Source organism: Herpailurus yagouaroundi, unplaced genomic scaffold, assembly GCF_014898765.1.
Source record: "Herpailurus yagouaroundi ecotype Mexico unplaced genomic scaffold, PumYag 196, whole genome shotgun sequence".
Taxonomy (NCBI): Eukaryota; Metazoa; Chordata; class Mammalia; order Carnivora; family Felidae; genus Herpailurus; species Herpailurus yagouaroundi.
In genome coordinates, this window is record NW_024412427.1 from 11,648,690 (window position 1) to 11,663,101 (window position 14,412).

General features: G+C 42.8%; 1 protein-coding gene across 7 annotated transcripts in view; it reads right to left on the minus strand.

The window, feature by feature from the left end:
* The window catches only part of RALY (RALY heterogeneous nuclear ribonucleoprotein), an 88,404-nt gene that overhangs the window by 42,626 nt on the left and 31,366 nt on the right, over positions 1-14,412 (minus strand). For 5 of the 7 annotated variants that reach the window (XM_040447294.1, XM_040447298.1, XM_040447295.1 and 2 more), the window contains exon 2: positions 5,609-5,673. The exons of 1 other annotated variant lie outside the window; for it this stretch is intronic. The gene's annotated coding sequence lies outside the window, so the exon portion shown is untranslated. Of the gene's footprint in view, positions 1-3,048; positions 3,068-5,608; positions 5,674-14,412 lie in introns of those variants that run through there. One more of the 7 variants, XM_040447297.1, reaches the window with a different exon arrangement.

Genomic DNA, 14,412 nt, shown 5'->3' on the forward strand with positions numbered 1-14,412 from the left:
CACTGTTTCTGAGTTAGGCCCTCTGTGAAGCTCCAGATACTTCTGAAAAGACTACATCAGGAGCACACTGACAGCCCACACATCAGTCAAGTCTGAAGATGACTCTTAGGAACTGCAAAGTGCCTTTAAAAGATAACCTAAGTCAGGGGTGCCTGGGTGGCTCAGTTGGTTGAGCATCTGATTCTTTCAGCTGTGGTCATGATCTCACAATTCCTGGGTTCGAGCCCTGAATCAGGCTCCATACTGACAGTGCAAAGTCTGTTTGCGACTCTCTCTCTTCTCTGCTCCTCCTCCACTTGCATGTGCTCGCTAGCATGCTCTCTCAAAATAAATAAACTTAAAAATTTATTTTAAATAACTTAAGTCTTAAGAAACTAGAAAAAGAAGAGCAAACTACCCTTAAGAAAGCTAGTCAGGAAGTAATAAAGATTATAGGAAGAAATCAATGGAATAGAAAAACAATGCAACCAAAGTTGCTTCTTTGAAAAGATTAACAAAATTGGTAAACCTTTGACAAGACTGACCAAGAAAAGAGAAGATATAAATTGCCAAAACCAGGAATTTAAAAAGGGTTATCATGACTGATCTTACAGAAGTTAAAAGAATTATAAAGGAATCCTATGAACAACTTTAAACCAAGAAACTAGTCGGGGGCGCCTGGGTGGCGCAGTCGGTTAAGCGTCCGACTTCAGCCAGGTCACGATCTCACGGTTCGTGGGTTCGAGCCCCGCGTCGGGCTCTGGGCTGATGGCTCAGAGCCTGGAGCCTGTTTCCGATTCTGTGTCTCCCTCTCTCTCTGCCCCTCCCCCGTTCATGCTCTGTCTCGCTCTGTCCCAAAAATAAATAAAAAACGTTGAAAAAAAAATTAAAAAAAAAAAAAAAAACAAACCAAGAAACTAGTCAATTTAGATGAAATGAAAACATTCCAAGAAAGGCACAAATTATCAAAAGTGACTCAAACAGAAACAGAAAATCTGAGTCGGCCCACAACAACAACAACAACAACACACACACACACACACACACACACACACACATATTAAATCAGTAATTAAAAATCTTCCAACAGAGAAAAGCCCAGGCCCACACTGGCCTCCCTGGCAAATTCTGTAACACATTCAAAAAGTAAATAATCCTTATGAATATAGACACAAAAATCTTCAACAAAATAGCAATGTAAGGGGCACCTGGGTGGCTCAGTCAGTTAAGCGTCCAATCTCGGCTCAGATCATGATCTCATAGTTCATTAGTTCCAGCCCCTCATGAGGCTCTACGCTGACAGCGTGAAGCCTGCTTGGTAGTCCCATTCTCCCTCTCTCTCTCTCTCTATCCCTCCCCCACTTGCTCTCTCTCAAAATAAATAAACTTAAAAAAAAACACTGCAATCCAAATCCAACACCATCTAAATAGGATCATACACTCTGAGAAGGGAGGGGGGGGGATAAATAAATAAATAAATAAAGATCATATACTCTGACCAAGTGGGATTTACTCTGGAATACAAGGTTAGTTTGATGGCCAAAAATCAACTGATGTAGTGTGCCATGTTAGTAGAATAAAGAACAAAAAACACACAATCTATAACATCCAACATCCATCCATGGTAAAAAACCTCTCAGTAAATTAGTAATGGAAGGAAGCTCACTTGGCCTGATAAACATCATCTATAGCTAATACATAGCATCAACAAAAAACTTTATAGCTAATACTACACTTAACAGTGAAAGACTAAACAATTTCTCCCCTAAAATTGGGAACAAGGTAAGAGTGTTTGCTCTCACCAATTCTATTCAACATTGTGCTGGAGGTCTCAACTGGTGCAATCAGGTTTTTTTTTTCCAACGTTTATTTATTTTTGGGACAGAGAGAGACAGAGCATGAACGGGGGAGGGGCAGAGAGAGAGGGACACACAGAATCGGAAACAGGCTCCAGCCTCTGAGCCATCAGCCCAGAGCCTGACGCGGGGCTCGAACTCACGGACCGCAAGATCGTGACCTGGCTGAAGTCGGACGCTTAACCGACTGCGCCACCCAGGCGCCCCAAGTGCAATCAGGTTTTTAATGAATGTCAGACTATATCTTTCCCCTACTCAAAACACTCCAATGGCTTCCTATTTCACTCAGAATAAAGCCCTATATGATCTGGGTCCCTGTCTACCCTTTTGACTTCTCCATACTCCACTCCCCCTCTTGGTCACTTCACCTCTAGCCACTTGGCTCCCTTTTGCTCCTCAAACACAGTAAGCATGCTCCCTGTTTTAGGGTCTCTGAACTTGCTGTACTCTATGCCTGGAATGTTATTCCCCAAGATATTAAGCATAGCTCACTACTAAAGTTCCTGTATATTTCTGCAGAGATTTTATTTTCTCAAGAAGCCTTTTTCTCATCATGAAGTCCCACTCCATTCCCTTACCCTGCTTTGTCTTCATACATATTCATTTGTTTATTTTCCTCCACTAGAATGTAAACTATAAGAAAGAAAACTATTTTCTTCACTGCTATATTTTAAAACTGCGCCTGCCACATGGCTGACACTCAATACTCACTGGATGAATGAATATCTTTAAAAATAAAGTTTTATAAAGGAGAGTGAATAAAAGGGGAGCAGGAAGAAATCACTGGCTCAAGAGGCTGAGAAAGACCAGGGTTTTAGGTCACAGGGAAGAGCCAATATAGGATAATAGAAAAAAATTTGGTTGTCTGGAGCTGGGTTCTTCTGGGTTCTAAGCTTAGCTCTTCCAATCACTGTCTGTCTCTAGGCCTCAGTAATTTCTAAAATGAGAATATCACCACCTACCTCCCAAGCTGCTATGAAAATGAAATCAACTTATGTAGAGGATTCAGTACAGCATCTGATAACATAGCAGACATTATAATTTAACATTTTCTGATACCCCTGGCCTTTAAGAGGACCTAGAACTACCTTAAAAATTACCTAGCTCCACTTCACTGAAGTACATAGATGTCTGTAGGACTGCTGCCCCTAAACTAAATGGCCTCCATACTCATTTTAACTTCTCTTTCTGATCATTCTTCTTTTATCCTTACCTTTCAGCTCTCTCCTCTAGCTGTTAATATAGCAGCTCTTCCCCCCTTTTTGATATGCTGCTTTGAATCTTATGGGAGTTTAGAAACCAGATGACTAAGCCTGTTACAACAACACATAAAAATAGGAGTAAATTAGTGCTGTATAAGGGCTTAAGGATGACAATGCTTTGCTTCCTTGTTTTTTTAGTTGAAACTTTTTTTTTTTTTAATTTTTTTTTTTTCAACATTTATTTATTTTTGGGACAGAGAGAGACAGAGCATGAACGGGGGAGGGGCAGAGAGAGAGGGAGACACAGAATCGGAAACAGGCTCCAGGCTCTGAGCCATCAGCCCAGAGCCTGACGCGGGGCTCGAACTCATGGACCGCGAGATCGTGACCTGGCTGAAGTTGGACGCTTAACCGACTGCGCCACCCAGACGCCCCGAAACTTGTTTTTAATAGAAACTTGAGTACATTAGATAAATAAGCTAGACACTTTATCACGTGGAATCATTCATAGTTTGAAACAATCAATAATGGAATTCTTCACAAGGCAGTTGGTGTAACAGTAAGGTCCAAGCTTAGCACCAGGCCATGGGAAAGCAAGAAGCTACAGAACTTAGGTTAACCAGACAAAAAGAGGTGCCATCAAGAGCCTGAAGATTCAGAATAGGACAGAAGGTTGGCTAATATGGATTCCAAAAGCACCAGGTTGGGGACAGACCTCTCTGTGCACCCTCCAGCAAACAGAACAGAGAACAAAATGTCCACTGTTACAGAATGTGAAGAGAGTGGCCTGTATCACTGACCACAGGCATGAGAGAGATGGTGGGGAAAACTGGATGAGCATAGCCTCTGATAAGATTATGAGGCTCTAGCATAAGTTCATTTTTCACTAGTTGGAGGGTGAGAGGTGGGGATGGACAAAGATCTTAGGGCCAAAATAGGAATAGCCTTCCTCTTCTGACAGGACAGTAGGAAACAAGGCAACATCTAAGTGGAATTAGTTAGTGAGGGCAGACACATGCTGGGGATTGGCTCTTGAAAAGTGCTTTAATATCAGAGCCAGGATGTGTGAGTGCATTTAAACCTGCATTCTGTAGCCTCCATGCTGCAAATCATGCTGCCGATGCTGCCTGGCTTTGTCTGTGTGCCTTGGAATCCCTTCCTTTGTGGAAAGATTGAGTTTCAGGCAGAACCTGCACAAGAAGGAGAGGAAGAGAAGGGTATGGGAGAAGATTTACAGCACAAATCTCCAAAGGAAAACCTTCCCTTTTTCCTTTGGGGAGTGGGGTGGCAAACAGGTCAGGAACTGAGGTGCCAGAGATACTTATAGTGCTTTATTCTCACTTTCTCTCATTTCGGTCATGCTGCTTTACAATTTACAAAGCTTTCCAACTTGCATTTCTCATTTGATTCTCTACGACATCCTGCAGGGTTGGTGTACACACAAGAGACATGTGGGGGTGCAGGGAAGCAGTCCAATTTTACAAATACAGAAGTAGAGATTGTCCAAGGGCAGATGTTGAGAGAGAAGAGGAAAAAAACCAGGTTTCCCAACTCCAACCCAGCTCTCCAGGTCCCTATCTGTGCTGATCCCAGTGTTTACGATTATGTGTTATAGGTATTTTCTCCCCCTTATAATCATATGGCTGGCGCCTGGGCCTTTAACTGCATGAAGATTCTTTCCAACTTTTAGTCTCCTGGGCCCCTCACTAGAAATGCCATTGACTGAGAAGGAACCCCAAACTTCTGCCTTCCCTGCTGGGCCCCTCAAATAACTGGATCTCCTTCCTGAATCCCTAAGGAGGTCTTTTTTTAACTTTATAAGAAAAATCAGGATTCCAGGGAGATTAACAGCCCAAGGAAAGTCTGCCAAGTCGAGGAGAACAATGGTGTTTACACTGACCAGGTTCTAACATCAGCTTTATGGATTCCCAAATGTGAACTCCAGGCAACTTATTTCAGCTTTCAGAGCCTCAATTCCCTCATCCATAAATTTTGTCTAGATTAAATGAGACCCATAACACAACTGGTTCTTAATGTGTTGATTTCCCTTCCTGTCTCAGCATCTTTGGTTTTTCCTTTAAGTTTCCCCTGATTTCCCCTTCACACAGCCCCAACTCTTTCACTCCATCCTCACCACTTATAATCACATTTTCCAGGACTGATAAAACTAGTTTCTGAAGCTGACCTATGGGCTTGGTAGGCCAGTCAAGACTGAAATCAGGAAAGTTTCTAAGGGCTACAAGGTCATGTTAAGAGAGCTTATAGGAGAAAGTTTAGCTGCCAGGTTCAGGATAACCCCCAACACAAAGCTGGCAGAAGCCAAAAAGAATTGAGCCTGCTTTGCGTTATTCATGGTAAATGATCCCAAACCATCTTATGGCAATTCCAAGAGAGCCAAGTTCAATTCTCCTCCCAGCACAGGAAACTGCCTATGCCAATATCTCAAACATGGAGTAGGAGAATGATCAATTGCCTATAAGTTACCTGTACTAAAGGTAAAAATAAGCCCCAAACTAGTTACCCTATATCTTGGCCCAAGCTTGCCCAGAGTTGCCAAAGACTCTCACTCACCAGCCTTCAATTTCCTCTTTTGGGTTACAGGGTCAGCACCACCTGCCTTTGGGAATAGGGCTCACCTAAAAAAGAGAGAAGTCAGTCAGGGTCCTGCTCAGAATAGGGATGAACTTAGGTCAGTGCAGGCATTCCAAGATCCTGCTCTCACACGTCTTATATCTTTGCAAAAGATAGGTTGATGATACATTATTTTAGGTCATGCTAAGTGCTATAAGGAAAAATAAACCAGAGTAAGGGAGGAAAAAATGACAAGGAGTGAGAATAGTCAGGGAAACCTCCAAAGGGTGACCACCAGAAAGAGACCTGAATGGGGGCACCTGGGTGGCTCAGTATGTTAAGTGTCCGACTTCAGCTCAGGTCATGATCCCACAGTTTGTGAGTTTGAGCCCCACATCACGCTCTGTGCTGACAGCTCAGAGCCTGAAGCCTGCTTCGGATTCTGTGTGTCCCTCTCTCTCTGCCCCTCCCCCTCTCATGCTCTCTCAGAATTAAAAAAAAAAAAAAAAAAGACCTGAATGAAGTGAGGAAGTAAGATCTGCAAAGGTCTGAGGAAAGACTGTTTCAGAGAAGAATACCAAGTGCAAAGACCCTGCAGCAATAATAGGCAAGAATAAGCTTGTTATGCTTAAAGGAATAAGAAAGTCAATATAGCTAGAATGTAGTGAGGGAAAGAATGAGATATTAAGTATATATGGAGGAATTAATTATGATCCCTATTTTATATATGAGAAAACTGTGGCTCAGAGGTTAAATGACTTGCCCAAGGTCAAAGTAAATCAGTGGCAGAACTGGGAATGGAGGGGTGCCTGGCTGGTTCAGTCGGTAGAGCATGCAACTCTTGATCTCAGGGTTGTAAATTCAAGCCCTACATTGGGAGTGTAGAGATTACGTAAAAATAAAATCTTTAAAAATAAATAAATAAATGTGAGCACCTGGGTGGCTCAGTCAGTTAAGCACCCAACTCTTGATTTCAGGTCAGGTCATGATCTCACGGTTCAGTTCATGAGATCAAGCCCCAAGTCAGGCTCTGCACTGTCTGTGCACAGCCTTCTTGGGATTTTTCTCTTTCCCTCTCTTTCTGCCCCTCCCCAACTTATGCTCCCAATAAATAAATAAATAAATAAATAAATAGTAAATAAAAATAAAATCTTAAAAAAAAAAAAAAAGAAAAAAAAGAACTGGAAATGAATTCAGGTCATCTGGACAACTCTCTGCCTCCATCTTGGGCCAGGTTCCTCCAGGCTTAGATAACCTGGATCCCAGCTGGGACAAACTTTCAAGCACTCTACAACTAGCTTCAGGCCTCTACTCATCCCTTCCTCTGTTGGGTGGGAAGGAAGAGTATATTTACCTGGAAGGTGGAACAGAGGGGATTCTAGGGTTGTGGAGAACAGTAGCACATGTCCAGCACTGTTGTAAAGATTAATACAAATAAAGGATTTTCAACAATCTCAGAAGATTGCTGTTATTTCCCCATTTTACTTCTGGGGAAACTGAGGCACGGAGAAGTAAATTTGCCCAAGTTACACAGCTAACAGAAGGGGCAATGAGCTGAGGGGCAATGAGGTGGCTCAGTCGGTTAAGTGTCTGACTCTTGATTTCAGCTCAGGACATGATCTCACAGTATGTGGGCTTGAGCCCCACGTCAGGTTCCGCACTGAGAGTACACAGCCTGCTTGGGACTCTCTCTCTCTGCCCCTCCTCCACTCATGCTCTCTTTCAAAATAAATAAATAAACTTTAAAAAAAGAAGAAAGGAAGGAAGGAAGGAAGGAAGGAAGGAAGGAAGGAAGGAGGGAAGGAAGGAAGGAAGAAAGGAAGAAAGAAAGGAAGAAAGGAGGAAAGAAAGAAAGAAAGAAAGAAAGAAAGACAGACAGACAGACAGACAGACGGAAGAAGAGGTGGAGGAGGAGGAAGGTAGAGTTGAGACCTGAACTCAGGAAGTCCAACCTCTGGGGCTTGCCCTGCCCTCTTAACCACATTATACCAACTTCTCAAAAACAGAAGAAAAAGACAGGAAACATACTCATACCCTAGTCCTAGCTGATATGGCTCAGAGCCCTCATTCACACCCAGCCTGAAATCCTCTCCATTTACTTGCAGTCCAGACTTCTTACTGAATACCAGCTAAATGACTGTCCTTTAGCCAGGTGGTTCCAGACGTTTCTCTAAATCTCTAGCTACTGTGATCACAAAGCTATGATGACAACCACAACAACAGCCATTTAATAGCCACTAACATTTAATGCACACTTTGAAAGAGTAGCTACCAGGCTAAGCATCTTACATGCACCATCTTATTTCAGACAGGGAGAAACAGTTGCTCCAAGACATGAGTGGAGGGATCTCTCAGGGGTTCCAGGCCTGGAAACAAAGCAGGAAATACATGGAATTGAAGGATCTCTGTAGGCCCAGATCAAAGGACAAAGGCAGAGGCACTAGGAGGTGGGCAGTAAGGGGAATAAACTATTAGCACCTCGAATTCAACATGTTGATAAACTGAACTCATCTCCTTGTTCCCAGCCTCTGCAGTTCAGCAAATGATATAACCATTCTCCCAAGTACTGAGACTCCAAATGTTAATGCTCTCCAACCTCTCCTTTCCTTATGCCCCATTCCCTCAATTGCCAAATCCTCATGGTTTTTTTGTTGTCATGCTAAGAGCTCTACATCTAAACTGTTCTTCTTTATTCCCTACTGTGTCAACCTCCTCTTGGTTCAGGATCTATCTCTTGCCTGCAATGCTGGAATATTTCTTAAAAATTATTGACATTACGGGGCGCCTGGGTGGCGCAGTCGGTTAAGCGTCCGACTTCAGCCAGGTCACGATCTCGCAGTCCGTGGGTTCGAGCCCCGTGTCGGGCTCTGGGCTGATAGCTCAGAGCCTGGAGCCTGTTTCCGATTCTGTGTCTCCCTCTCTCTCTGCCCCTCCCCCGTTCATGCTCTGTCTCTCTCTGTCCCAAAAATAAATAAAAAACGTTGAAAAAAAAATTTTTTTTTAATTATTGACATTACAAGGACTGTTACAGTAGTGTCTTCCCCAGTCTCTCTTTCACTAATCTCCTACCCCTCCGTGCTCTAACTACTGGGCCTACACTGCCAGACTAATGCTCCCAAGGCCACTTTCCTGCTCAAAAAAAGTTAAGAAAAAAAGAGGAAAAAATACCATAGCTACCAATCACCTAAGCTTTGCTCTCTAGGTATGCCTTCATCTAGTCATCATCTGTCTTACCTCTATTATGGGCTTTCCAGCTCTCATCCTTTTGTCCATGCTGTTATCTCACTTGGAATTTTGTACATATTCATATCCTTCTTAATCTTCAAGGCCTAGCAAATCTATGAAGTTATTCTGAACCCTTTCTCACCACTCTGTCATATTATCAAATCATCTCTAACTGTGACTAGACCTGACTCTGGCCTCATCATCAGGTAAGGCCTCAAAACCAACTCTTCTGTTCCTTCTTCCTTGTAAAGATTCCTGCTGTTTCCAGAGAACGAAGACCTAGTCAGTTAAGATTTCTGTTCTCATTCCTGCTACTCTTACCTTACTCTGGATCTATCACCTAACAAAGGACCTGGGTTCTAATCTGAGCCTCAGATTTCTACAAAATGGAGATACAATCCCCATCCTGATTACAGGACAGGGATTTTGTGAGAATCAATGTGGTAACAGAAGGGGAGTGGGAGAAGAGTTAGGATGGGAGACTTTGGGCCAGGTCTTCAATAGCTCTTTTTTTCACTGCGAAACACTCAGAAGTTTATTTATAGAAGCCTTCTTAGCCAATCAATCAAAAAACTACTTCCTGGGCCTGGTTGGTCATGGTCACAGCTCTAAGTTAGGGTTATAGAAGACACAGGGATGGATGAGAACAGTTCTTATCCTCCTTGCATTCCAGGGTGGGACTCTGTGAACTTCCTGTAAAGGACGACTAATAATATTAGGTAGGATCCAACAGTTCAAAGAGTGCTCCATGTGTTATAAAAATGGAGAAAGAAACTAGGCTGACAGGAGATGGCCTTAGAAGTTTCAAAGGAGCAAGGACTTAAGCCAGGCATTCATGCAGAATGACAGAAAAACACATGCTACTACTATGCACCAGACACTGAGCTAGGTGTTGTGCAGTTAACCCTCATAATGTGAAGAGGTGATGGCAGGTCCATTTTATACCTAAGGTAACTGAACATGGGCAAGGCTAAGTGTGCCATTCAAGGTCAAACAGCTAGTAAGTAGCAGAGCTAGAATTTGAACCCAGGTCTGCTTTACTTTATTCCAAAGCCTGTATGTTTACTTACTTCATGGTCTGGAATACCAAATAAACTCTAAAGCTCTTCCCACCTTAAAATTCAATGATTTGAATCAGGGAGTAGGGGAGGAGGTTTACTGTTGCTATGTCTTACCCATAAGACTATAATTTTATTGGCAGGTTTAGGGTCTTATTAACTGGAATAGCCCAAGTATCTGAAACAGAGCCTGGCAGGTTATACTTAGACGACACTGTACATAAGCAAATAAATGAATAAGCACCTGTTCCATCAACCATTGTTCTGAGGTCCAGAAGTAATGTCCAAAATGTCAAGCTCCAAGTTATGACTTGTAGCCCCAGTATCTATATTACCTATCTACTAATCTGTTGTCTGAAGGTACCCTTTCCCCATTCTTGTTTTCAGGAGTTAAAGGAGAGGTGAGGAAAGAAATGGGAAGCTGACTGGATAGGAGAAAAAGGAGGGAGAAGAAAGGGGTGAAAGGAGAGAAGGAAGAAGATAAAAAAGAAGGTAATGTCTCAGCCACAACTGAAATGTCCAATGCCTAGACTTTGGGAAAGGTTTCTTTTCTGGTGCCAAAACCAAGGATTTTTTTTTTTTTAAGAGAAGTAGTAGGAATTCCTCTTTATAAATTTCAAATTGCTTGTCCAAACCCCCTGACAAAATCTACCAGCAGGGGGGGTAAAATGAAATTCCTCAGGGCTCCTATCCTCAGTTCTTACCACTATCCTGCTCCAGCCCAACCCTCACCTGGCTTAAGCTAAAACCTGCAGAAGTCAGAAGACATACAGGTTCTGACATTCCTCTGCTCCTTCACAAGGGTCATTCCAGGCCAGTAAGCCCTGGGAATCCAACCTTCCTTATGGATGAGGAGACACTGCAGCCTCTGAATGCTTCCCCACAGCAAACTGTCATGAAAGCTTTGTTGAACCCTAAGGGGAAAGTGATTCTCCCTTTCTGCTGCGTTCCTCAAATATGTATGAAAGAACTAAGGTGAAGATGTGGATGATGGAGGCAGGGTCCCTTCAGAACTCATTTGATCTGGGTCCTAATAAAGCTTAACCTTCGGGGCGCCTGGGTGGCGCAGTCGGTTAAGCGTCCGACTTCAGCCAGGTCACGATCTCGCGGTCCGTGAGTTCGAGCCCCGCGTCAGGCTCTGGGCTGATGGCTCAGAGCCTGGAGCCTGTTTCCAATTCTGTGTCTCCCTCTCTCTCTGCCCCTCCCCCATTCATGCTCTGTCTCTCTCTGTCCCAAAAATAAATAAACGTTGAAAAAAAAAGCTTAACCTTCTTTAGGTCTGATCTGCAAATTATACACACCACCTCTCCTTACTATATTTTTAGTAGAGAAAGGCAGAAAACATAACAGCTAGTTCCAACTCTACCTCTAATTCACTGTGTGACCTTGGACAAGTCATTTCACCTTCCTGGACCTTAGTTTCCATGTCTGTAAGAGGGAGACAGAATCTGCTCTTCTGAAGGATCTTCAGAGGGATCAGAAAGATTGGCAAGAACACTTTAACTGTAAATTTACTTGGTTTTATGTGAATGGTAAAGAAGGAATGAGGGGATGGTCTCTTAAGAAAGAAAGAGGGCTGTACCACCCTTCAGTTGAAGGGATCTGCTCTGAGTGGAAAAATTAGGAAGAACTGGAGCAAACAGGGTCATTGTCTATCAAATGAGGCACCAACCAAGGCTAAGAAAACCTGGGGCACGTGGGTGGCTCAGTTGGTTAGGCATCTGACTTCAGCTCAGGTCATGATCTCACAGTTCAAGAGTTCGAGCCCCATGTCAGGCTCCGTGCTGACAACTCAAAGCCTGGAGCCTGCTTCAGATTCTTTGTCTCCCTCTCTCTCTGCCCCTCCCCCACTTGCACTATCTCTCAAAAATGAATAAACATTAAAAATATATATATTAAAAAAAAAAAAAGACTAAGAAAAGCTCATGGACCACATGCATGCAAATCCCCGTAAGTCCAAGTAGAGAGAAAATAAGAACCACTAGAAGTAACATATTACTCAGGAAAAGTAAAAGTAGTAATGATCAATAATGATCAGTGGTGAAGAGCTCAGGCTCTAGAATCAGACACCTGGGTTTGAATCCTAGCTCTGTCTCTTACTAGCTTTGTGACCTTAGGCAAGGTACTGACCTTCTGTGCCTCAGTTTCCTGTATTTGTTAAAAATAGTTCCTGCTTCATAAATGTGGTATTAGGAGAAATAAGTGAGAGCTTGGGAAAGCCCACAGCTCAGAGCCTGGCAAAAGTGACTCAAGGATAGTTATTATTATTCCACTTAAGTACCACAAAAGGACAAATCAGAAGCAATAAAAAGACCCAGGAGAAAAAAATGCACATTTGCCATTACCTATTATGTATGTATCATGTCCTATGCCCAAAACCATAATTATTTTCATTTATTTCCAATAACCTTTTGAGGTTAGAATTATCCCTATCTTAAAGGAGGAAACTGAGCCTCAGAGAAATAACTTGTCTAATACCACACAGCTAGAAAACAGAACTTACTGAAACCAAGGTCTGACTCCAAAGACTGTGTTCTTTCTACCATGTACCTTGCATTTTCTCCTGCTCAAAAATAAGGAGAACCCCCTCCCCGCCCCCATATAGGTACCAATAATAAAGTTTTAGGAAATGGACCAAATTCTCCCATTTTATACTTCATGAAGCAACTACTGGTTTCAGATGCCTGGGGAAATGATTGGCAGGGGTGGAATGCAAGTGTACCATCAAGCTCCAGACTCATAGGACTTGGCTTACCAGGCCTTCCCAAGGAGCTCTCAGCCAGTTGTTATAATAAGGAAGGAAAGAGGGATGATTTCCAAACTAGATACCACACCCTAAAGGACAAGATGTTCCAGGACTGTATCAAACAGTCAAGAAGCCATGACAGGTCCAGCCTGGGCTGAACTCAAATACTGGATCAAAACACCTAATAAAGAGGCACCTGCCTGGCTCAGTTGGTAGAACATACAACTCTTGATTTCGGGGTTTTAAGTTTGAGCCCCACATTGGGTGTACAGTTAACTTAAAAACAAAATCTTCTGGAGGGGTTGTGGGAGGGGGAATGGGCTAAATGGGTAAGGGGCACTAAGGAACCTACTCCTGAAATCATTGTTGCACTATATGCTAACTAATTTGGATGTAAATTTTAAAAAATTAAAAATAAATAAATAAATAAAATCTTAAAGGGGGGGTCTGGGTGGCTCAGTTGGTTAAGAGTCCAACTTCAGCTCAGATCATGATCTCACAGTTCATGGGTTTGAGCCCCACATTGGGCTCTGTGCTGACAGCTCGGAGCCTGGAGCCTGCTTAGGATTGTGTCTCCCTCTCTCTCTGCCCCTCCCCCACTCACGCTCTCTCTTACTCTCTCTCAAAAATAAACATAAAAAAATTTTCTTAATAAAACCTTTAAAAAATTACAAAAAAACCTAATACCAGGAGGGAATTCAATGCTATGAACACCTTTGCAAGATTCAGCATGTACTATGTCCTAGATGTGCATATCGTCCCTATTTCTGAGAAGCACTTTACAATGGCACAGATGACTATAAGTTAGTCTGAAGAGAAGCAGTCCTTCCCTTGGGTCAGGCCATTATTTTATTTTATTTTTTTCTTTTTATTTTTTATTTTTTAAAATTTACATCCAAATTAGTTAGCATATAGTGCAACAATGATTTCAGGAGTCCTTAATGCCCCTTACCCATTTAGCCCATCCCCCATCCCACAACCCCTCCCGTAACCCTCAGTTTGTTCTCCATATTTATGAGTCTCTTCTGTTTTGTCCCCCTCCCTGTGTTTATATTATTTTTGTTTCCCTTCCCTTATGTTCATCTGTTTTGTCTCTTAAAGTCCTCATATGAGTGAAGTCATATGATTTTTGTCTTTCTCTAATTTGACTTAGCATAATAGCCTCTAGTTCCATCCATGTAGTTGCAAATGGCAAAATACCATTCTTTTTGATTGCCGAGTAATACTCCATTGTGTGTGTGTGTGTATCTCCAACATCTTCTTTATCCATTCAACCATCAATGGACATTTGGGCTCTTTCCATACTTTGGCTATTGTTGACAGTGCTGCTATAAACATGGGGGCGCATGTGTCCCGTCAAAACAGCACACCTGTATCCTGTGGATAAATGCCTAGTAGCGCAATTGCTGGGTTGTAGGGTAGTTCTCTTTTTAGAGTTTTGAAGAACCTCTATACTGTTTTCCAGAGTGGCTGCACCAGCTTGCATTCCCACAGGACATTATTTTAAATAAACAATAGCACGTTCTACAGGAGTACAACTACAGCTGGCAACTAGGGGAGAGGAGCCAGGAAGTGAATTAACAGAAAATTGGAGGAAGAACTGAGTCCTGGACATAAAACGCTTTTGGGAGAGTGGGGAACCAAGCAAAAGGCCTGGAACAAGACAAGGGAGTGCTTCAGGGGGCTAAGGAAAGATTGTGATAGAAGAAATCATCTACATGAGGAGAGGAGGAGAGGAGAGGGGAGGGAGAGGGGAGGGGAGGGAGAGGGGAGGG